Raw genomic sequence first — 24,629 nt, 5'->3', positions numbered from 1 at the left:
GAATAAGGGTTCCAGTTTCTCCACAACCTCACCAGCATTTGTTGCTTGCTGTTTTGTTAAATTTTGCTATTCTGACTGGGGTGAGATGCTATCTCACAGTTGTTTTCATTTGCATCTCTCTTAGAGCTAAGGATTTTGAACACTTTTTCATGTGCTGTTAGCCATCTGAATGTCTTCTTCGGTGAAGTGTCTGCTCATATCATGTGCCCATTTTTCAATTGGATTATTTACCTTTATCTTGTTGTGGTGGATGCCTTCCATTTTTCATTCAAAAAGTACTTTTTGTAACCAGTTTTAACTCTTTCCATATTAGATACAAAAAGCAATGATTTGTGAAACCTTAATCTATTCCTTAATTATTTTAGTTTTTGTATTTAATATTTAAACTGTTTTCCTCATTCAATTATCAATTACATATACTCTAACTTTTGTTATTTATTTTCATCCTCTTGTGGTTTCTTGTAGGTGGTGTTGGCTGTCATCTAGTTTATTTCTATTCATATCACCCTAATTAACAGAGCAAAACTGTCTGAAAGTGTTTGCTTGGCTGCAATATTTATGGTAGTAGATCATTATGTCTCTCTCCCACTGAACTGCTGAGGAGGTTCAGTGCATCAACCTTTCATTTGTGCCATTAGAGTTCCTTATTTGGTACAAAACTCAACTAGTGCCACTGAGTTGGAACCAACTCAAGACTGACCCTCTAGCAAATGTTCAGAGACTATAATGTTCCAGGGAGGAAACTGCTCATCTCAAGCAACTAGTAGAATCTAACTGCTTACCCCTGGGCTAGCAGCAAGACTCTCTACTCAGCAGACCACTATAGCGCCCTTATTTGGGTAGAAGACATAATAAATTCTAAGACAACTTCTTGCCCCCACAGCTTTCCCATGTTGTTCGTTCAACAATGCTTCATACCTAATGATTTGTAATTTTCCCTATCATATAAAAATACTTTATATTCTTAGTATAGATCACCTTCTCTTTCTAGGCTCCCTTTTCAAACCCACTCATCCATCCATCTATTCTCACATCAGTATCAGAATGGCCTTTCTATTCTAATTATCTGCTCTTTATAATACAGTCAACAATCATTTGCCGTTCAATCAGTTCTGACTTCTGCTAGCTTTGTGTGTTAGAATAGAATTATGCTCCATCAGGTTGTCAATGGTCAGCTTTTCAGAAGAGTTTACCAGGGTTTTATAACAAGAAACCCTTGAGTAAACTCAAATTTCTCCTTTTTGGTGAGTGTCCACACTTTTAACTCTACCATCTAGTGACTTCAATAGACTCATATTTTTTCATCACCATTCCTGCCTTTTCTCCTTTTAAAACTTCTTTCTACCTACAACCAGGAGAATGAAAAAATACATGAATGGGACCTTCTAAGAATCAAATCCCTATGCACATCCAAAAACTTCTTCAACAGGGCAAAAAGGGAAGTCAAAGACTGGGGAAAAGTATTTGGTAATAATATATCAAATAAGGGATTTATATCCAGAATTTATAAAATACTTGAGCATCACAAGATAAAGGTAAATAATCCAATTGAAAAATGGGCACATGATATGAGCAGACACTTCACCGAAGAAGATATTCAGATAACTAACAAGCACATGAAAAAGTGTTCAAAATCCTTAGCTCTAAGAGAGATGCAAATGAAAACAACTGTGAGATAGCATCTCACCCCAGTCAGAATAGCAAAATTTAACAAAACAGCAAGCAACAAATGCTGGTGAGGTTGTGGAGAAACTGGAACCCTTATTCACTGTTGGTGGGAGTGTAAAATGGTGCAGCCACTGTGGAAGGTGGTATGGCGCTTTCTCAAAAAGTTGCAAATAGAGATACCATTTGACCAGCAATTCCACTAGTGGGAATATACCCCAAAGAGACCATAACTGACATCCAAGCAGATAAATGCACACCCATGTTTATCGCGGCTTTGTTCACAATAGCAAGGAGTTGGAAACAACCTAAGTGCCCATCAACGAACGAATGGATAGAGAAGCTGCAGTATATTCACACAATGGAATACTATGCTGCATTGAAAAACAAGGAACTCATGCAATATTATTCAAAATGGGTGACCCTGGAGGACATTATGCTGAGTGAAGTATCTCAGTCACAAAAGGACAAATACTGCATGGTGCCACTGTTGTAAAACAGGACTGACCTTGGGGTTGCGGGGGAGACTGAGAAAGATGGGTTCAATAATGTATACTGCATTGAAACAGATGAGGGAGAAAACTGTTTAAAAGGGATATGTGATTAGGTATTTTTGTCATGACGGGAGTCTAGAGTGAAGGCTACGTGGTGGAGTGGACCTGGGGGAGGGTTTGTAAAACAAAGAAAGAACTAAAAAAAAATAAATAAATACATTAAAAAAAAAAAACAATGAAAGAACTTTTGTTTTACTTTTACAAGAGGGGAGTGTTCTGGGGTAGGGGGGAGGGTTGGGAGGGGAGAAAATTGCAAGAATGAATGAATGGAAATCCAAAGTCTCTGTAAATTTTCATAGAAATTAATAATAATAAAAAAAATTAAAAACCCAAACACTTCCTTCTATTATTCTTGCCCACTACTTTCTTGTACATAAACTTAATGGTCATGCTTAAGATCCTAAGGAAAAAGAAAAATCATAAGGGGATTCGACCGCCTGTTCTAACTATATGTTCCTCTTTCACAGGACACATGTCCTCTAGCCTCTGACTTCTGCGCTTGGTCCTAGTCCAGACTGAGAAGGCAGGCTAATTACTTCACGTATCTTTCAGAAAAGCCCTTTCTTTTGCTGGTTCTGCAATTTCTTCTGGTATCTCATATTATCCTTCTATGACCTGGATTTCTGCAATAATCAATCACACAGTGCTGCTCCTACAACTTTTTTTATCCAGAGTATCATCTATAGGCAACCAAATTAATCATACTAAATTAAACTTTTTTTCCTGTATTTTTTTCACTGACAAAACTACTGTGGGTTTTCTTTGCCTAAGCAAGTAGGTTTATATGCCCAACTCTCCACAGCCTAGATTAAGGTGTGATCTAATGAATTCATATTAGCAGGTGAGATAGGAGCAGGAAAAAAAGAAAGAGTGGATGGGAATATATAGTATTTTCAAACTTGCTTGACTGCTAACACAAGGCCCATGTCAATCAGTGTTCACCAAAGTACTGTTCAAGAAACAAAACATCAGGAAAATGTCCATTATCAAGTAATAAATGTCGGAGGGGATGCAGAGAGACAGGAACTCTTACACACTGTTGGTGGAATTTTAAAATGGTACAACTACTCTGGAAGGTAGTTTGGCGTTTCCTCAAAAGCTGAATGCAGAAACTCCATATGACCTAATTATTGCACTGCTTGGAATATACCCTGAAAAAACTGAAAAGGTGACACAAATGGAGATTTGTACTGCCCAAATGTTCAACCACAATCAAATGGAGAAATTGTGGTACATTCACATGATAGAATACTACACAACATGCAAGAACAATGATTTTGAAAAGTGGGGTACAGGGGATGGGTTTGTCAGAGGCAATGAGATTGGCACAGGATAGAGCACGGTTTAGGGCTGTTGTACATAGGGTCGCTATGAGTCGCAAATGACTCGACGGCACATAACAACAACAACTACATACCTTGGAAGGGACTGGAGAGCATTATGCTAAGTTAACTAAATCAGTCCCATGAGGACAAAGATGGTATAAGACCATTACTGTAGAAATAGAAAGATAACTAGTAAAATGGGTATGAGTGGGGGTAGGGGTAGGAGCAGAGAGGTAAGGATGGGCAGGGGGGTAATCATTGCACAATTTGATGGGTAGAGGGAGAAGCTGGTAAAGGAAATGTGTAAGATCCAGTGTGAAAAACAATGTAGACAAACTTTGTAGGCAAACTAGTATCAAAAAATTATTAAAAAATAAGAAGAAGAAACAGAGAAAATGTCCATCAACATATGCATGGGTAAACTAAATGAATGGAATATAGCTCAGATACAAAGAAAAGTGAAATCCAGATACATTCTAACATCAATCAACCCTAAAATCACTGTGGTGAGTAAAATAAGTCAATCACAAAAGGAAAAATATTATATCTCAACTCAGTGCTATCAAGATGGAACAGACTCATAGCTGACCCTCCAGCAAGTTTCCAAGGCTGTAATTTATACAAGGGGATACTGATTACCTTTCTCCTGAGGAATCACTGGTGGATTCAAAACAATTCCCTAGACACCATACCATGAAAGCTCAAGTATTATATAATCTCACTGATTTGAGATTATATAACAACTAATATCTGTTGTTGTTAGGTACTGCGGAGTTGTGTACAACTACGAGGAAACCTACTAACAGCAGACCTGAACTTGTGCTATCCTGTGTCATCCTCATCATCCTTGATACACTTGAACCTACTTCAGCAGTTCTAATGTCAGTTTAGCTAATGGGTGGTCTTCCTCTTTTTTTAGATTATTATTATTATACTAGTTTATTTACAAAATTCAAATACACTATTTTCCAGAATAGATTCTTACAATTTCCCTCAGCCCCCACCCATCAAACTGTACAATCCCATGATTAATCCCCCCTGTCCCTGCACTCTATTTTGGAGACCCTCCTCCAAGGAATGGCCTCCCCTTGCAAAAGTCCAAAGTATGAGAGAGGAAGCTTCACCATCCTTACTTCCAAGGAGCATTTTGTTGGCACCTTTTCCAAGACACATGTTTGCTTTTTTTGGCAGTCCATGGACTATTCAGCAGTAAGGAGTTTCAACTGCCAACCCAAAGGCATCTGACTGATGAACTGTCACTGCTGTTCTGTACTGCTGAGTCAGAACCGACCCTTAGCTGACCCTCTAGTGGGTTTTCAGAAGCAGTAAATTGCACAGAGGATACTGTCGATTTGTCTCATGCAGAGCAACTGACAGATCCGAACCGTGTGCCTTTGGTATGTTGCTGTTGTTATGTGCCATTGAGTTGCCTACGACTCTTATCAATCCTAAATACAATGGCTCTTAAATCTGCCCTATCAGTCCACTGTCTCCAACACACTTGTCTCCATTGCTCCAGTTCCTGTGCTAACCCATCTCATCTGGGGTCTTCCTCTCCTGCCCTGTCCCTCCACCCTTCCAAACAAGATGTCCTTCTCCAAGAATAGGTCCCTCCTGGCCACATGCCTAAAGTATGTGAGGTGGCGCTTTAAAATCCTGCTCCAAGGAGTTGCCTGGTTTCACCCCCTCCAGGACAGACCTGTAGTTTTCCTGGCAATCCATGGTGTATGTTCAACACTCTTCTCCAGCACCACAACTCAATTCTTCTGTAATCCTTGGTCACTGTCCAGCACTCTGATGCATAACAAGTAATTGTAAAGAAGACAGCATGAATCAGGCACACCTTGGTCTCTAGACTGACACTGTTACTTTTTTAGTACTCTAGATAGGTCCCTGACAGCAGATTTTCTCAATGCAATTTGTCTTTTTGATTTCTTGCCTGCTGGAGCCAAGATTGTGGAATACAGCAAGGTGTAATTGTTAACCTCAATCTGCTCTATATCTGTCATGGTACGGTCAATTGGCCCAGCGGTGAGAGTCTGTCTTCTTCTTGATGGTGAGCTTCAATTCATCTTGAAGACTATGGCTCCTGACCTTCTACTGCAAATGTTTCAAGTCCTTTTCAGCTTTAGCCAGCAAAGTTGTATCATCTGCGTAAGGCAGGTTTTTAACAAAGTCTTCCTCCAATCCTGACGTCACATTCCTCTTAATAAAGTCCAGCCTCCCAACTGATCTCTTCTGCATATCAAATTAAATGGTATGGAGACGGGATGCATCCCTGACATGTTCCTTTCCTGATTTTGAACCATCCAAAGTTTTCCTTCTCTGTTCTAAGGACTGCTTCCTGGTCCAAGTATAGGTTTCACATGAGCACAATCAAGTGTTCTAGGTTCCCATTCTTCTCAAGATTAGCCTCAATTTGTTGTGATCCATACAAATGCTTTTGTGCAGTCAATGAATAGCAAGGCAGTTTCTTACCACTAGGCCACCAGAGCTTGCTATTAATTCTCTGGGATAGGTAATTATATAGAGACTAAGGTTTGAGTGGTTTCCAGGAATAAGAGGAGGTGAGGAAAAAGTAGTCATTTTTGTATACACTGACTTTCTCTTGATGGTGATGGGAAATTTGGCAACAGATTTATGGTAAAAGTTGTACAATAGCATTAATGTAATGATGCCACAAAATGTCCACATGAAAAACATTAAACAGATAAAAGTTAAACTGTATGTATTTTGCAAGAATTATAAAATATATTAACATTCAAATATTCACATACACATATGAAACTAAAATTACCTAAAACATCCATAATATTTACCCCTACTTATTTTGAGTTATTCTGGTATTTTATCCATTTAATTCCTTAGTAAAAAAGGGATCATAAAATACAGTTAGAATCCTTAAAAAACTCTCCAAAAAAACCCTCCTTATTGTTGTCAAGTCACACAGATCCCAATGGACAGAAAAAACAATTTCCACACAATTTCTAGCCTTAGTTCTTTTCTTTTCCCGTGGCTCTAAGATGTACTGTATCTAATGAAAGGAGATATGAATATGTTGGTAAGTGTGTTCTATGACTATACATGTGCCAGTAGCCATTTGATTCTGACAGTAGCAACTGATTCTGATTAAGAAATTCTCAAGAGCATCAGGATAGAACTGGACTCCCTAGGGCTTAAAATTGCTGTTTCTTCTGAAGTAGGTCTTTACCCCAAGTTACCACTGGATGGCAAAGCTTCAACTCACACACTTTGAGTATGTGCTAGGAGAGGGATACCATGCTTGGAAAGATGGAGAGTCAATGAAAGTCAGGAAGACCCTCAATGAGATGTACTGACAGCAGCAATGAGCTCCAATGTGTCCAGGATGATGAAAATGGCAGAGGATATAACAGGATTCGATCTTGTTCATAGGAGTGCAATGCGACGAGTACAGCACCTAACCACCACCACCACAACCACTGGATAGACTCGTAGAGGCAACTGTAGGTTGGTTTGTTCAGAACTGTAATGCTGTAGAAAATGTGTAGAAAGCAACAGAACAAGTCCAGGTTTTTTACCCAGTACTAAAAGGTATGATTTATGTGAGGTATTTGTTGTTGCTACTGCTTAATGAAAATAAACTATTAGAAGGTGGTATCAGGATTGGAGGAAACCCATTAGCAACATGCACTATGCAGATAAGAGAACCATATTTGTTAAAAAAGTAAAAGACTAAAAGTAAAGACTTGAAGCAACTGTTATAGAATCAAAGACTTCAATATGGATTGCATCACAATATCAATGCAATAAAAATCCTCACCACTGAATCAATAGGCAATATCATGATACATGGTGAAAAGACTGATAAATTGTCACAGATTTAACTTTATTTAGATCCACAATCAATATGAATGGTAACAGCTGTCAAGGAATTAAAAGACATGTTGCATTAGAAAATCTGCTGTAAAAGACCTCAACAAAGGGCTAGAGAACAAGGATATCCTTTTAAAGACTAAGGTACATTATGATTTAAGTTATAGATTTCACAACTACTTCCAATGCATCTGAAAGTTAGACAATGAATAAAGAAGACCAAAGAATGCCTTTGCATTCCGATGTTGGCAGAGTTCTGATTATCTATCCCAGGGACTGCTAAAAAACCCCAAACTACCAGTCCTACTCTGCCGTGGAGGAAATGCAATCAGGGTGTTCCTTAGAGGAAAGGATGGCGAAACTGTACCTCACATGCTTTGGGCTCTTATCAAAGGGGGCTAGTCCTTGGAAAATGGCATCATGCTAGGAAAGGTAGAGGCTCAGCTAAAGAGAAGATGACCACCAAGGAGATGGACTAACAGACTGTCCGGTGGCTATGTGTCATAGTCCACTCAGCAGCACATAACAACTACAACAACACTGCCTAATGAAAGTTAAAGACTAGGTAAAGCACTTTTTCTACTTTTTGCTTTGTTTTATTACATATAGAGTGAGTTGGTTACTGTTCATTATAACTAGACTAAGAGAAGACTACCAATCTTAACTCTCACAGGAGAAAAACTATCAACAATTTTACAGAAAAGTCTGAAGACAGCAGATCAAAGTAGGATAATTCCTCAACTGATAAATACATGTTGTCAGTAGTCCTAGAAACAGTGATGAGGGGATCCACCATCAATATTACAACTGAGCGTGCCCACTTATGATTATTTATAACTAAGTAATAGACACCAAAAGCTAACCACATCAACCACCACACCTGCCTTATCAAGAGAAGATCAAAAATGTCTCAGGAACAATGGAAGCTGACTCACCTCTGCAGGTGGGTGGGAGAATCTTCTCGCTGGCATGAAGGGAGAGTTCTGGCTGTTCTTCCCCATACTCTGCTGAATTAGCTGGTTCAGGCTTGGGACTGGAAGTGCCTGGCACAGAGAGAAAACAGTTTATAAGCCTCAGTCTGTGAGGAAAACTGGAAGTACATTCTGTGTCTTTCAAAGGATCCTTCAAACCAACATTAAGGGAACCAGGAAGGTCCTGAACCCCAGGACAGGACACTCAGAAGGGCATAGGGCCTATCAGACTAGTAGTCACTAGATGCCAGGAAATATGCTGAAAAGGAGGGAAAGCAGAGTCTGAGAGTGTAGACAGAAGGATCTGCAAACCACCTGTGAGATTGGGGATAGGGTGATGATTGAAGCATACCCACGTACGAAAGAGGAAGTGTGGTCTGGTGAAAGGGAGTACGGACTCCAAGACGGCTACACTGAGTTCCATCCTGACTCAGCACTTAGGAGGTACGTAACAGGGAGGTAGTAACTTGACCACTTTCACATATTTAATATGGAATGGCATCTCTATTGCCTAGGGCTGACGTTGAGATAAAGGAATTACTGTATGCAGTGTATTCATCGACGCTCCAAGTATTGAATGCAAGGAAGTTCTTGCTTGTACCTCTGCTAGCTTTCACTCACACCATTTACCAATTGTGTTACTAATATTTCCCACCCTGAGAACTTCAGAGTGAACCTGTGTCTATAAAAGAATATAAACATTGCCTACAAATTCCGAACTGTTGCACCAACTTCCACTGGGTAAGCCATGCTCTCACCTCGTGAGACCATTTTCCCATAGTTCTGCAGCATGAGGTTCCAGTAGTGCTCCTTCTGAGTAGAATCCAGGTGTCTCCACTGCTCCTGGAAAATATACAATGTCATGACCTTAAACGTGGCTCCAAAGTAAGGTGCTTGACCATACCTATGGGGAAAATATTAATGGCCAAGTGTAAAACTACAGTCTCTATTGCACTATTTCATGTCTGGAGTAGAAAACATTTAGGTTTTAACTTCTGTGCATGTTTTTAAGGTGTATACCACTAGGGGTGTAAACTCTTCTGTTGAATGGAGAACATATCAGAGGTATGTGTGGGGTTTTTTTAACCTCTCCATATTTTTTTTAACTCTCTAAATGACTTAAGTATGTCAGACATTTCCAATGTAAGTGAAATTTAGAAATCCAAGGCAGAAAACAAATGAAAAAGGAAACTGTTGTCAGTGCAAATTTTCACTGAGGGAATAATCTATACTAAAGTTGACTGTATTAAGCCACAGAGACAAGACTAGTGTATTCAGAGAAAGAGTAACACACTCCTGTAATCTCCTAAGAATTCCAAGTTTAGACTGTAACACTCATTCAATGGATGAGTTGTCATGAATCAGGTAGCCCTCACATGTCCTCTGAACGTATGTTCTCTGGTGGCTTTGTAGTAAGCAATTGCACTGCCAAGCCAAAGGCAAACAGTTCAAATCAACTAGCTGCTCTGTAGGATAAAGATGGGCAATCTCCTCCCATGCAATTTATTGATTCTGAAAACCCACTGGAGGGTCACTATGAGTCAATTGCACCTAGACAATTTATAACCACAACAAATGGAAGTAGAGAAAGCTCCGGTAGCCTGCTCTGTGGGGACCTGTTGTACTGCTAAGCCTGACGTGGCATCTCTCTGGTGGTTCAAATCCACAAGCAGCTCCACAGGAGAAAGATGGGAAGGCTCTTCCCATGTAATCTACAGTTTCTAAAAACCTGCTTGAGAGTCAGCTGTGAGAGTTCCAATTTGACAATAATGAGTTTGAGTTGTGAGCTATGCAGAACTAGAGACTCTAAGAGGTAGCTCTACTATCTTCTGGTTCTATGATCTTCAACTAACTGTAAAATTTCTCTGAGCTTTCGTTCTTATCCAATTTCTTATCAAGAATGGGGAATACTCATACAGATACCTCATGCTGCAACATGTGCTTTATGAAACATAGTACTATTTTCTTTTTAATTATTTCATATTGATTTGCATATAAAATTTGCATGTATTGTGTTTCACTTTCCTTCCTTCACACTGGAAAACAATGTACTTTTAATTCACAGTATTCATCAAGGTACTGTTGTTGTTGTTGTTGTTGTTGTTGCTAGTTGTCGAGTCCAACAAGTCACAACAATTCTATGAATCAAGAGGCTGGTAGGAGAAATAAGAAGAGTTGAATAAATAAAGTCCTCAAAATTTTCCAAGCTAACTGGATCTTAGGCACAAGGTACATAAATAAAACAACTTCCAGGTCCACTATAATCAATTTTTAAAACCAGTGAGAAAGCTTTTCTGAGAAAACACCAAATGGTGGATGACGCCGGCGCAGCGGGAGGGCCTGGAGGCCCTGGGATGGGAGCCCGTGGAGGTTTCCGCGGAGGCTTCGGTAGCGGTCTGCGGGGGTCGGGGCCGCGGAGCTCGAGGAGGCAAAGCCGAGGACAAGGAGTGGCTCCAGTCACCAAACTGGGCCACCTGGTGAAAGATATGAAGATTAAATCATTGGAGGAGATTTATCTCTTTTCCCTGCCCATCAAGGAATCTGAGATCATCGACTTCTTCCTGGGCATGTCCCTCAAGGATGAAGTGTTAAAAATCATGCCAGTGCAGAAGCAGACACGTGCTGGCCAGTGGACCAGGCTCAAGGCCTTTGTTGCCATCGGAGACTATAATGGCCATGTTGGCTTGGGCGTCAAGTGCTCCAAGGAGGTGGCTACTGCTATCCGCGGGGCCATCATTCTAGCCAAGCTCTCCATTGTCCCTGTGCGGCGTGGCTACTGGGGGAACAAGATTGGCAAGCCTCACACCGTTCCCTGCAAGGTGACTGGGCGCTGTGGCTCTGTGTTGGTGCGTCTGATTCCTGCACCCCGAGGCACTGGAATCGTCTCGGCCCCTGTGCCTAAGAAGCTGTTGATGATGGCTGGAATTGATGACTGTTACACCTCAGCCAGGGGCTGCACAGCTACCCTGGGCAACTTTGCTAAGGCCACCTTTGATGCCATCTCAAAGACCTACAGCTATCTGACCCCAGATCTCTGGAAAGAGACAGTGTTCACGAAGTCTCCCTACCAGGAATTCACAGATCATCTTGTAAAGACTCACACCAGAGTCTCCGTGCAGAGGACTCAGGCTCCAGCTCTGGCCACCACCTAGTGGATTTTCTATAACAAATAAAGTGAATTATGTTCTAAAAAAAAAAAAAACAGTGAGAAAGTAATAAAATAGCTAAAGAAGCAAGGTCAATTCATCACTTTTGAAAAAAAGAAAACGTATGATATGATTTCATTTCATACAAAATCCTAGAAAATGCAAACTAATCTGTGATGACAGAAATCAGATCAGTAGGTGCCCAGTATGGGAAGGGGAAAGGCAAAAGGAGATGAACTGTAAATGCATAAGAGGAACTGTACAGGTGATGTATATGCTTATCACAGTCAGAGCAAAGACCAGTGGATGGCCTTAAAGAACAGCTAGAAGTTCAAATTCAGGACTGAGCTCCAAAAGAAGGTTTTCCTCTCTCTATCAGGTCTGGGAAAAGTCCTTATCTCATTTCAGCATGTGTGGACCAGGTATTCCTGGGTCACATACGTGTATCTTGGCCACCCTTTGCCCTAGATCTATGAGGTTCTCAGCACAGGACCCAAATCTAAAGTACACACTCCACGCTCAGCTCTTTGTTCTTGGTGTTAATAAAGTTCTCCGTTAACTAGCATCCTTCTCATTCTAAGTCTTACATTAGTGTTGTGGCTTTAAAACAAGTATTGAATCATCATGGTCTTTTCTACCTTTAATTTCTATTCCAAGTTGCAGTTAAAAAAACATATGCATGAAACACAATGTATACAAAGCACAATATACATGACTTTTGTATGCAAACCAATATAAAATAAAATTTAAAAATAAATAAAAAGTATGCATCCCTGGGGAAAGGGGGGAGAAACCATAGGGTTCAGTGGAAATATGAAAAGATGATGTAACAGTGGACATAAATCAATGGTGATTAATTTTATAAGGCATAATGTATGGGAATGATTATATGAAACAAAGGTGAAGAAAAGAATGTGTGAAACACAATGTATATGAATGAAACACACTGTACATAAATTTTACATGCAAACAAATATAAAATTTTTGAGAGGTAAAAAAAAAACCCCATTCTACCTTGAGAAGACATGAGAGAAATATTGAAGTTCAAGTTTCTCTTCATGTATATAGTTCCTATTATCCTAGAGAGGCCCTCTTCTCCATGGACTTCATTTCAGCCCTCCTGACTACTGGTGAATCCTCAAAACTGGTTCAAAGGAAGAAAAGCAGGGAAACTCGGCTCACCTGAGATGAGGCTTGGAGAAGCGAGCCTCCAGAGTCCTGGTTGCTCATGAGGCTTTCCTCAGGTCTAATAAGAAGCTGCGGAGCAGCCATCGCTGAAGTGAAAAACAGGACGTTTTCAGAATTCAGATGCCCTTCTCAGTCATTCCTCAGAAAGCATTGAATTAAAAAAAAAGAAAGGAAAAAAACCCAGAAAAAATTGGAAAATTAGAACTGATACTTCCATCCATAATTCAAGATTTCTACTCTCATCACGAACAAATTTCCATTCACAACTCAAGATTTCCAATCACATCACGAACAAAGTCCAAATCCCTCTATCATTCCAAAGACCCTCTCCCACATATTCTCTCCCTTCCTTGCTCAAGTCCCAAATCCAAATGGTCTAATACAGACATAAAGTGGTTGAAAATGCAGACACTGAATCTTCTAATCAAGGTGACCTGTGCACATTGATGTTGTTCCCAAACTTTCCAGGTACACTACAATCTGAAGGCACTTTCAACTCATCCAGGAACCTAACTTTCTCCAAGGCCCCCAATACCACCATGAATAACTGGATCTCACCTAATTCTGGCTCAGTGTCAGGTTCTTCTTTGATGACAAGGTTCAGATGTTCTTCTGGCCCCAAGTCTGAATTCTTAAGTCCCAACTCCTGAGGCATCACTTCAAGACTGGCCTCTGCCTCCCTTACTTGGCAGCTTGTGGATTCCACCTCCTCAGGTGAGCTTTCCTGTCCTAGAACCTGGCTGCGGATCTAAAGACCATATATTACTGGTTACTGAGGGATTCCGACTTGGGATTTCTAAAAACATGAAGTGAATCTTCTACAACAGATTGCAGGACAGTCCTTAGGAACAGGTAATAAAGAAGAAGATAAGACACCTTCATTTTCTTATTCAGCAGGTATTTCCAGCCATTGATAGAAATATCAAAGAAGGCAATTGCTGACAGTGAAACAGGCTTGCAAATCCTTGATGACAGACCTCTAAATTAGGAGTTCAATTGGACAATCTGTACCAATTAAAACTCAGAACAAATGCAAACATTCTAGTGTTAAATTAGAATGGTATAGGAGATTTTATCTTCAATTTCTAACAGCTAAGAATGCAAACAATCACTAACACACAAAGGAAAAACAAAGCAGCCATGCAAGGGTTCATCCCAACTCACAGCAACACCATGAGCAGAGGTGCTCTTTAATGTTTTCTTAGCAATAAACTGCATGGAAAGTAGATGAGAAGATTTTTCTCCAAACTCCATTACTTGGTGGTTTCAAAGCACCAACCTTAATAGTTCGTTTTTAAATATGAGCCATTTATACCGCCCAAGGACCTGACAGGCACACAAAGCCCTAAATGAAGCAGAAGGACACCCCAACAGGACCCCAGATCCCAATACTCTGCTTACCCACTGCCACAGTCTCCGGGGATCGCCCTTCAAGCTCTCCACTAAAGTCACAGCCTCCTCTCCGTTGCGGGGACACTGTGTGCGCACCCACGTCTGGATCTCCCCGGGCAGGATGGTCAGGAACTGCTCCAACATGAGGAGCTCCAGGATCTGCTCTTTGCTGTGAACCTCTGGCTGCAGCCACTGGAAACAGAGCTTCCGAAGTTGCCTCAGGGTCTCATGGGGCCCAGAAAGTACCTGATACTGAAAATGTCTGAAAAGCTGTCGGGCAGCTTCAGGGCTGGAGAGTTCTCCCTGAGGGGCAGTATCTGGTCCAGGGGGTGGGAGGTCCTCTGTCTTTATCAGTGGTGGCACCTGAATCATGGCTTCTCTCATCTCCAATGGCATCCTTGGACTTGCTAAGTTCCTTCAGGTCAGCAAAGTCCTTCCAGATGAACAAACTCTGAGGAAAACCAGGTCTTCACAGAGATTCCTGCAGAGACACTGGGGAAGGAAGGAGACCCTGTGATGCAAAGAGAACAACATGATTTTAGAACAAATTTACGTGCCCTTCTGAGAAGCCTTGGACTCAACCATGGATCTCTGAAACTGCCCAATGGATTAACAAAATGAAAAACAGCTAGTACTGAGATGGCTCCAGCTCATGTAGACCCACTGAGTGGCGACATGCTCCACAGTGCTACCTATGGCTGGTTGGTTACTCAGAGGTAATCACTGGGTCTTTCACTCAAGACATTAATAGGTACATTTGACTTCTCACCTCTAAGTTAACAGCAGAGGACTTTAACTGTTTACACAACCCAGGAGCTCAATGCCTGCATTCAACTGGAAATACTGTAAGCTTATAACCACAGAACAAATCACCAACACCATATCTAAACTGCCACCAACACCCTGTCTCCTGATAAGATTCTTGTTTGATCTTCAAATGTTCAGACCAAGTAGAAGAGTGCCATTAACTTCAAGAACCATTTTCAGGGAGCTCTGATGGCCTTGTGGCAGGAAGCTGCACTGCAATCCCAGAAGTGCATGGTTCAAATCCACCAGATGCTCTGTTGGAGAAGGAGGGACAATCTCCTCCTGTACCAGTTAGATCTGATTTGATGGTACACACAAAAATAATAAAATAAGATAAAAAAATTTTTTAAACAAAAGGGAACCATTTTCACTCTGGGTCTCCAGACAAGCACCATCTTGTGCAGCTAGCCTTTCTCTAACTACATCTGACCATCTGGAGACTACAAGATAAAGTGGGACAAGCACACCAGTGTCCTACAAGTAAATACCATGATGCTTCCAGAATAAAGATGATGTTCAAGAGAACAAAATACAGCTTTCTAAAAGGTGCAATGAAATTCCCAAGTGGCCACCTTTTACTGTCATCTTGGAAAGTGGTATCTTTTGGAAGTGATAATAAACCTGTCACACAGTTTTAATCTTGGGCTCAGAGGATGTTCAGAACAATACCAGCTACCTGTAGATACAACTATTGTCTTGAATTCTTTTATGAATAATATTATAAAAATTTCCAAGGCTTCAATCAAAATAGAGAAGAGAAATACTAAACAATAAACCTAAATGGCACCATTCACTGATGATCATCTTGAAACTTTCTAATCACTAAATTCAGCAACTGCAGAAAACACATTCAACTGCACATACACATTCAACAAGACAGATCAAATGCATATTAAATAGCAAATCCTGGGATCTTACAGCATATTTTCTCTGACTACAATGTAATTAAATTATAATTTAATAACACATTCTAATATACAGAAATTACTAACAATCAAATAATCCAGGCTTAAAAAGGAAATCATTAAGTAAAATGGAAATACACAATACAAAAAGCTTTGTTTAGAGGGAATGTTGTGTTATGTGCCATGGAGTTGGAACCGACCCATAGCTGACACTCCAAGTTTTCAAAGGCAGTAAATCACATTGTTCTGTAGAGGGTGAAACCAAGCTGCTCCTTGGAGGCAAGGATTTTTAAGCTCCTTCATATACTTTGGGCATGTTGCCAGTAGGGACTATGAGTTGCAGCTGACTTCAGGTCAACTAACAACATAGCAACAACAACTAGTTGTCCTCAAGTGTACATATAGAATAGTGACCTGGAGCTGGGTGGCTGGCTTTGGCAGTCAGTCCAGGCCTTGGCCTCATTCTGGAGTCCTCAACCCCCATAGCCTTCTTGAGGGCTCTGAGATGCCCAAGGAGTGGCTCCCCAAGTGTGTGGGTGAGTATGGAAGTGGGCAGGATGGTCAGGAACTGCTCCAACATGAGGAGCTCCAGGATCTGCTCTTTGCTGTGAACCTCTGGTTGCAGACACTGGAAACAGAGCTTCCAAAGCTGCCTCAAGAGTCTCTTTGGGCCCTCTCTGCACCCAGTACTGAAAGTGTCTGAAAAACTGTTGGGCTGTTTCAAGGCACTCTCCAGAGTTCTCCTTGATGGATCTAGTCTGGGGGTGGGGTGGGGTGGGGGTGGGTGTCCTCTACCTTTCCCAGTGGTACAACCTGGGCCCATCCCAGCTCAAATGGCATCATCGGGTTTGCAAACAGACAATGTCATTAACTGGAAAAGCAAAAAAGCTAAGTTTAGAGAGAAGACCCCATAAATACCAGAACTCTGTCACTGAACAGATTCTCCTTCTTGCAAGAGGGGACCCACTACAGAACTCTCAGACTCTGGACTGTGTTGGTTGTTTGTTTCTTTCTTTTTTCACTAATCAACTGGACACTATTTGCTTTTGTGAGTCTCTCTCAGAGTCGTCTTCTTCCTAGTCCTCTCTGAAGCCTTAGATCCTGAGTCTCTTCTATACTGTTCCTGGAACCTAACAAACCCCACAGCCATCCTAGCTCGGAATGGGGGCAGTTTTTCTCACACAGTATAGAAGTCCTAACTCGAGCAGAGCACAGTGGCTGGCAGTGCCCAGATGACAGAGCTGCTGAAGAGGCTGGAATGTGAAGGACAGGGCAGTGGAAAGGAGGGAACCAGAAGGTGGAGGGGTCTGTGTGGGGTTTCCACCACACAGTGAATCTACCGCACGCACGTGAGCAGGGTAACACCACACAAAGCTTAACAAAGAGGATTTGCGGTACTGCTAAAAGGGGGGATACAAAAGGCAATTAGGAAAGAGTTGGGACTTTCTGCCCATCCATGAGGGACCACCTTAACACATTAGCATGAATGTCACATGAGAAAACACAAGACTCTAAGCACCACCCCCTAGAGGAAGGCCTATCTCAGTCCCTAACAAAGCCTAAAGCCATGTCAACAAGCTCCACAGAAGACACCTAGTCTAGTGAGGGGTCCCCTCAAGTTAAAAGACTTGGGAAACACATTGGGCTTTTGAAAGATATGTCACAACAAAGCACAAAATCAAGTCAATACAAGGTGATGATGATCAGTCAAGCCCTGAACTGCTGTCTGAATTAAAATTCATTCTCTTCAGAGGAATAGAACAGAATCTTTAAAGCCTACAATATATCATCCAAAACACCCTGGATGGAATCCAAACTTTCCAGACATGTGAAGAAACAGGCAAATGTGAACCAAAACCAAGTAAGAAAGCAAGCAAGTCAAGCAGGAGTTGGTCTATGAACTGAACTAAAAACAGTTTCAATGAGATAAGAAATACTCTCGGCAAAGAAACAGAAAATATAAAAATACAAACACACTCTCTTACTCTCTCTCAAGTGTATATACATGTATGGTATCAACCTTATAGAGAACTCGGGTGGACCAGTCCCTTGGGAGCCAAGGGTGGCACCCATCTGAAGGTTCAAAACCAACCACCAGGCAAAATATAGAAAATCTCTTCCTGTACGATTCACAATCCCTGAAATCCAGTGAGCGTCAGTTGCGAGAAGGTTCACACTCCACAGAGTTTACCAACATTATAAAATATTTACATCTTATTTTTAGTGGCAATTCTCAAACAAGATGCTTCTGGAAACTCTATGAACTTTGATAAATGATCATAGTTATATAAAGGCTTCAGGCCTTTTGTTGATAGGATCACTATGAGTCATGCTCGACTCAGCTGGCAATCAACCACACAACAATTATGTAAGTATATAATATATACCATATATATATCTATCTATATATATATATCTCTTTATATCTTTATAAGTATGTATTATATTCCTGTGTAACAGAAATGTCATGTCCCTAGAGGCCTGATTCATTGGCAAAAATTACTTTATGTAAATCACTTTATCAAAATTTCTTAAATAGAGCATGATTGTTAGATTCTTCCTTCAATAATGATGGGAAAACAGATGCATAATAAGTACAAAAGGGATAAATTAGCCTATTAAAAAAGGTTTTTAAAATAAAAAATATCAATTTTATTTTTTGAGATTTAAGGATAAAAAAATACTTTATGGAGCTTTTACAGTTTAATCTCAATGATTCTGAGGATCTGCTTCTAATAAAAATATTATCCCAATTACATGCTATACTTATTAGTGGTATAATTAGCCTTTTAAATGTACACAATACACATCTGCTGAGCACCTTCTGTGTTAGTCATGGAAGGCTTATTTCTAAATCTCACCATTGCTCTACAAAACCCTATTTGCCACCAGGTGGATTCTGACTCTGACAGCGACCCTGCAGGAAGGGGTAGCCTTGTCCCCGCTGGGTTTCCAAGATGACAGATCTTGACAGAAGCTGGCAGATTCCTTTCTCCCACTAAACTGAGTAGGGTCCACTTCGTGCATTAAGGGTCACACGAATCAAGAAACTCCGAGGTTCACTGGTGGTGGATTCAACCCAGGAAGCTCTCAGGCCTGTGGTTTGTGGGCAGGCGTCAAGGTGTTTGGGGTTCAGCTCAGGTCTGACAAGGCGCGGGGAGCAGCTGCCCATTGCAGTCCACACCCCGCACCCCCAAACACCGCAGCACCCCGGGGGCTCCTCCAGCAGCGTCCTATCGAGACCCCCCCTTTCTGGAGCGCGCAGTTTCGAGGGGACAGCAGGGGCAAGGAAACAGTTTGTTCACAGTGCGGACAACAGGCCGGGATCACCTCACTAGCCCACAGGCTCGGAATCGCTGACGCAGACCCGGGTTATGTCCACGTCCGCAGACCGCGCAGCAGCCCGGCCTCACCCTCCACCCCGCACCGTGGAGGCTGCCATGCGCGCGAACCACCTGGACTCGCTTCGAGATGCACAAGCGCGCGCCAGCCTCGCGCTGCGGGGTCCCGAGACCCCGGTATCCTCAGCGCAGACGTAGCCGACGCCCGACCTGGCCTAGTGTAGAGATAACCCACCGCTCGCTCACCTCAGGCCGCGGAGCCGGAGTTGGAACACTTCCGGGAGACTGCGTGAGCCGCTCGGGCGGGCGCGCGGCAGCGGAGGGGCGGGGCGAAGGCTCCGACTGGCTGCCAGAGCTGCCAACCAGCTCCCGGTCGCTGCCCCACGCGCCCACTAGGGGGCAAAAGGCCCTGTGATTAAACCTGTTCTCCGTTCAACCAATAATCCATCCATTCACTGAAGTTTACAAGTTCATTCATAGATCATCAAACAGATAATACAACAAATGTAAATCATTACCACTCAAATAATGCGTGGTAAAAAACAATCACAAAGTAAATAAAAGGTAAACAAAATACAACATAGGAAAAAGATTAGGTGATAGTGAGCTCCTAGTGTGTGCCCATTAAACTGCTAGGTTAGGTAAGCGGTCCGAATTAGTTGCTTCATAAGGCGGAGAAGGTTTTTTCCGCTGCCTGACTGCCGAGATCATGGGTCCCATGCATGCTCCCGGGAGGGGTTTGCTTGTCCCAGTCGGCTCTCTCCTATCGCCGCAGCATCCGCACCTGGCTGAACTTGACGTCTGACGACATGAAGGAGCAGATCTAAAAACTAGCCAGATCGGTGTGATCCTCAGAGATTAACACGGCGTTGCACAAGTGCGTTTTGTGACAAGCAATAAAATCCTGAGAATCCTTAAGTCCAAAGGACCTGCTCCTGATTTTCCTGAGGATCTCTACCATTTCATTAAGAAAGCTGTTGCTGTTCGAAGGCATCTTGAAAGGAACAGAAAATGATGGGGTAGTATTAATAAGTTCATAATTCTTTATAAAACCATAGTTACATAGTTATAAAATTGACATCAGTTTTCTTCAGCCTGCAAAACTAGTTACTTGGCCTCAGAATTGTTTCCTTTCTTTACTTATGTAGTTTGATCTGTTTACCAAAAGAGAAAATGCATCTCTCCTACATCTCTCTGAGGCTGTTTCCCCTTAATATGTAAACTGTATCTTAATCGGCCTGTTTACCAGGAAGGGGACTGTGCCATCCCTGAATTGTTGTTGTTAAGTGCCATCCAGTAGGCGACTCATAGCGACCGGATGAACAAATGTTCTCAACACTTGCTTGACTTTCATCCTTCCTGAATTACTAGAACTTAAATATGAACTTTCCTTTCAGACGTAGAAATTATTTTTTTACTAACAAAAGTGCACTGTTAAGTGAGTCTCACCCTGGTATAAAAGCCGATGACCATTCCCAGATGGGGTGGCAGTCTTTGAGGCCGAGACCCACTGCCCTCCACAGATCTGTATTAAAGTGCTTTTCCATTTGTCTTATTGGCAATTGACTACAGAAGGAACCCCTTGCATTCAGTAACAAAAGGATGTTGTTGTTATGTGCCCTCGAGTTGCCTGCGACTCAACAACCGTATGTACAACAGCCCTAAACTCTGCCCTATCTTATGCCAATTTCACCATCTCCAACACACCTGCCTCCATTATTACCCCAGTCACTGAATCAATCCATCCCATTGAGGGACTTCCTCTCCGGCACTGTCCCTCCACCCTCCCAAGCATGATGTCCCTCTCCAAGGACTGGTCCTTCCTTGCAACATTTCCAAAGAATGTCAGAGGAAGCTTCAGAATCCTTGCCTCCAGGTAGCAGCCCGGCTTCACCCTCTCCAGGACAAACCTGTTTGTTTTCCTAGCAGTCCATGGTATATTCAACACTTTTCTCCAACACCACGGCTCAAAGGCATCAATTCTCCATCATCTCTAGTCCTCATTATCCAGCTCTCCGATGCATAGCAAGTGATTGCAAAGACCATGGCATATATCATGCACCCCTTAGTCTCCAGACTGACATCTTTGCACTTCAGCACTTTAGAGAGGTCTCTAACCACAGACTTTTCCACTTTCCCATCACAATACGTCTTTTAATTTTCTGGCTGCTGGTGCCAAGAGTGTTGACTGTGGATCCAAGCAAACCAAAACTGTGAACAATCTCAATCTCTTCACCATTCATTATGATGCTGCCAATCGGTCCAGTGGTGAGACTCTTTGTTTTCTTGATATTGAGTCTCAATCCATACCGAAGGCTGCAGTCCTTGACCCTCTGCAGCAAGCGCTTCAGGTCCTCTTCAGTTTCAGCAAGCAAGGTTATATCATCTGCATAGCGCAGATTGTTGATGATTCTTCCTCCAATACTGATGCTACATTTCTCCTCATAGAGCCCAGCTTCCCAGATAACCTGTTCTGCATAAAGATTGAAAAGGTATGGAGACAAGATACAGCCCTAGCGTACACCCTTCCCAATTTTGAACCATGCAGTGTTTCCTTGTTCTGTTCTGACGACTGCCTCCTGGTCCAAGTATAGGTTTAGCATTAGCACAACCAAGTGTTCTGGGATTCCCATTCTTCTCAGAGTCAGCCACAGTTTGTTATGATCCACACAGTCAAATGCCTTTGCATAATCAATGAAACAAAGATAGACATTCTTCTGGTACTCATTGCTTTCAGGCAAGATCCTTCAAAAACTTTATGTACAACAGAACACACTTAGACTAGCAGATAGGGCAATAGATGTGGAACTTTCAAGTGTGGAAATAGTATGGAGGAGGAACAGACTAGTGGTTGGGACATGGAATGTAAGAACTATGAATGTGGGAAAGTTGGATATTGTTAAGGAAGAAATGGAATGCATAAATATTGACATACTAGGTATTGACGAGATGAGACAGACTGGCATGGGACATTTTGAATCAGATGATCATATGATCTATTATGCTGGAGATGAAAAGGTGAGGAAAACTGGGGCTGCTTTCATAGTTAAAAAAGTCATTTCTAGATGTTTCTTGAAATATTGTGAGTGACAGGATAATATCCATACGTATACAAGGAAGTCCAGTGAATACCAGTATCATTCAAATATATGCACCAACAAACAGAGCCACAACCAGAGCCAAAGAAGAGGAAATAGATTATTTCTACCAATTTGTGCAATCAAGATGCATTAATAGTGATGGGTGACTGGAATGCAAAAGTTGGGAATCAAGAAGAAGGATCAGTAGTTGGAAAGCATGGACTTGGTGACAGAAATGAAGCTAGAGATAGGATGATATTTTTGCACAGTCAACAATTTATTCGTTGAAAATACATTTTACAAGAAACATAAACGCAGGCTATACACATGGATTTCACCTGATGGTATGCATAGGAATCAAATAGTTTACATCTGTGGAAAGGACCACTGGGGAAGCTCAATATCGGCTGTGAAAACTAGGCCTGGTGCTAATTGTTGAAAACAAAAGGATAAGGATGCTAAATTCCATCTGATTCTGATTGAGAGCCAAATTCACCAACTGGCTCAATACTATAAGACAAAGAGAGTCCTTCCCCCCATTGAAAATATGAATCATCCACAGCCTCTGCCCTGGTTGCATAAATTTGTCTTTATGAACTTCAGCAATAAAATCATCACTTAACTAAAAAAAAAATTGTAGAAGAGTTTATCAGCTTCATTGAAGATTTACAATTAATTACTCATCAGTGGCACTTACTGAGTTTTAAGTAATTTGAGACTCATGATACGTGATTGTGGCAGTGTTCTTTTTTATTAATTTTAATGAAAGTTTACAGAGACTTAGGATTTCCAATCATTCATCGTTGCACTTTTCTCCCTGGCCACCCCCAACCACCCCAAATCACTCTTCTCCTTGAAAAGAAAAACTCTTTCAGACCTCTCCCTCATCTGTTTCAATGCAATATACGTCATTCCTCCCCTCCTTTTCTTTCTTCCCTCAACCCTGATGTCAGTCCCATTTTACAATAATGGCCCTATACAATATTTGCCCTTTTGTGACTGAGCTATTTCACTCAGCATAATGTCCTCCAGGGTTATCCATTTTGCATAATATTTCATGAGTTCCTTGTTTTTCAATGCTGCATAGTATTCCATTGTGTGAATATAGCTGAGCTTCTCTATCCATTCGTTTGTTGATGGTCACTTGGGTTGTTTCCAGCTCTTTGCTATTGCGAACAAAGCCATAATAAACATGGGTTTGCATGTATCTGCTTGGGTGGCAGTTATGGTTTCTTTCGGGTAAATTCGCAGTAGTGGAATTGCTGGGTCAAATGGTATTTCTATTTGCAACTTTCTGAGAAAGCGCCATACAGCCTTCCATAGTTGTTGCACCATTTTATAATCCCACCAACAGTGAATAAGGGTTCCAGTTTCCCCACAACCTCGCCAGCTTTTGTTGTTTGCTGTTCTGTTAAATTTTGCTATTCTTACTGGGGTGAGATGATATCTCGTAGTTGTTTTGAGGAAGTGTTCTTGAGAAAGAAAAATATCATTTCTAGGCTTTCAACTATAATCACCCCTTGAAACCACCTTAGCTAAATAACAGATTATCTTGGTTATTTAAAGATGAAACCTATGAGCTCCTTTATAAAGGCAAATCATGGATTTATGAGACCAAATGGTCAAAAATTACTTAAAAGCTGAGATGAGGAGATAAAGGAGCAGAGAAACTAGAATCCTAGAAATCCTATAAGCAGAATAGAACAAATAAGAAACCAATATCAGGCAGATCGCGCTGGGTTGCTGCCGCCGCTGCCACCATCATGCCAGCCCCTCGGGTCTCACGGAGGCTGGGCGACACTCCATAATGGGAGACAAGTCAATTTGGGGACAGATTGAATCCAGCTTCATTCAACATTACTACCAGTTATTTGATAACGACAGAGTCCAACTAGGCACAATTTACATTGACACATCATGCCTTACGTGGGAAGGACAACAGTTCTAGGGGAAAGCTGCCATTGTGGAGAAATTGTCTAGCCTTCCGTTCCAGAAAATCCAGCACAGCATCATGTCGCAGGACCATCAGCCCACGCCAGACAGCTGTATCCTCAGCATGGTTGTGGGCCAGCTCAAGGCCGATGAAGACCCCATCATGGGCTTTCACCAGATGTTCCTGTTAAAGAATATCAATGATGCTTGGGTTTGCACCAATGATATGTTCAGGCTTTCTCTGCACAACTTCGTCTGACCTCGTCCCAGCCAGGCATTAATGCTGTTTCCTCCTCCCTCCTTTTCCCGATACTATTCACACTCCTCCAGATGCTCCAAATATCATACACAAACAAGCAAGGCCGAGGTAGGAGTGGGTGCAGTGCGCTGCTGCCACTGAGGTGTTAACACAGTGCATGATGTTTGGACACTAGACTAGTTGCATCTGACAGGAGAAGTTTGTGTTGT

General features: G+C 41.8%; 3 pseudogenes; 2 read left to right on the top strand and 1 right to left on the bottom strand.

The window, feature by feature from the left end:
- Positions 1–14,492, bottom strand: part of LOC102877614 — a 26,573-nt pseudogene extending 12,081 nt beyond the window's left edge.
- Positions 14,493–19,858: 5,366 nt separating this feature from the next.
- LOC102867656 lies at positions 19,859–22,811 on the top strand (annotated as a pseudogene).
- A 1,225-nt stretch (positions 22,812–24,036) lies between these two features.
- Positions 24,037–24,420, top strand: LOC102877215 (annotated as a pseudogene).
- The last annotated feature ends 209 nt before the right edge of the window (positions 24,421–24,629 follow it).

Source organism: Elephantulus edwardii, unplaced genomic scaffold, assembly GCF_000299155.1.
Source record: "Elephantulus edwardii isolate Elephantulus edwardi_28Jun2011 unplaced genomic scaffold, EleEdw1.0 scaffold00233, whole genome shotgun sequence".
Taxonomy (NCBI): Eukaryota; Metazoa; Chordata; class Mammalia; order Macroscelidea; family Macroscelididae; genus Elephantulus; species Elephantulus edwardii.
This window is presented reverse-complemented; position numbering and strand designations above follow the sequence as displayed.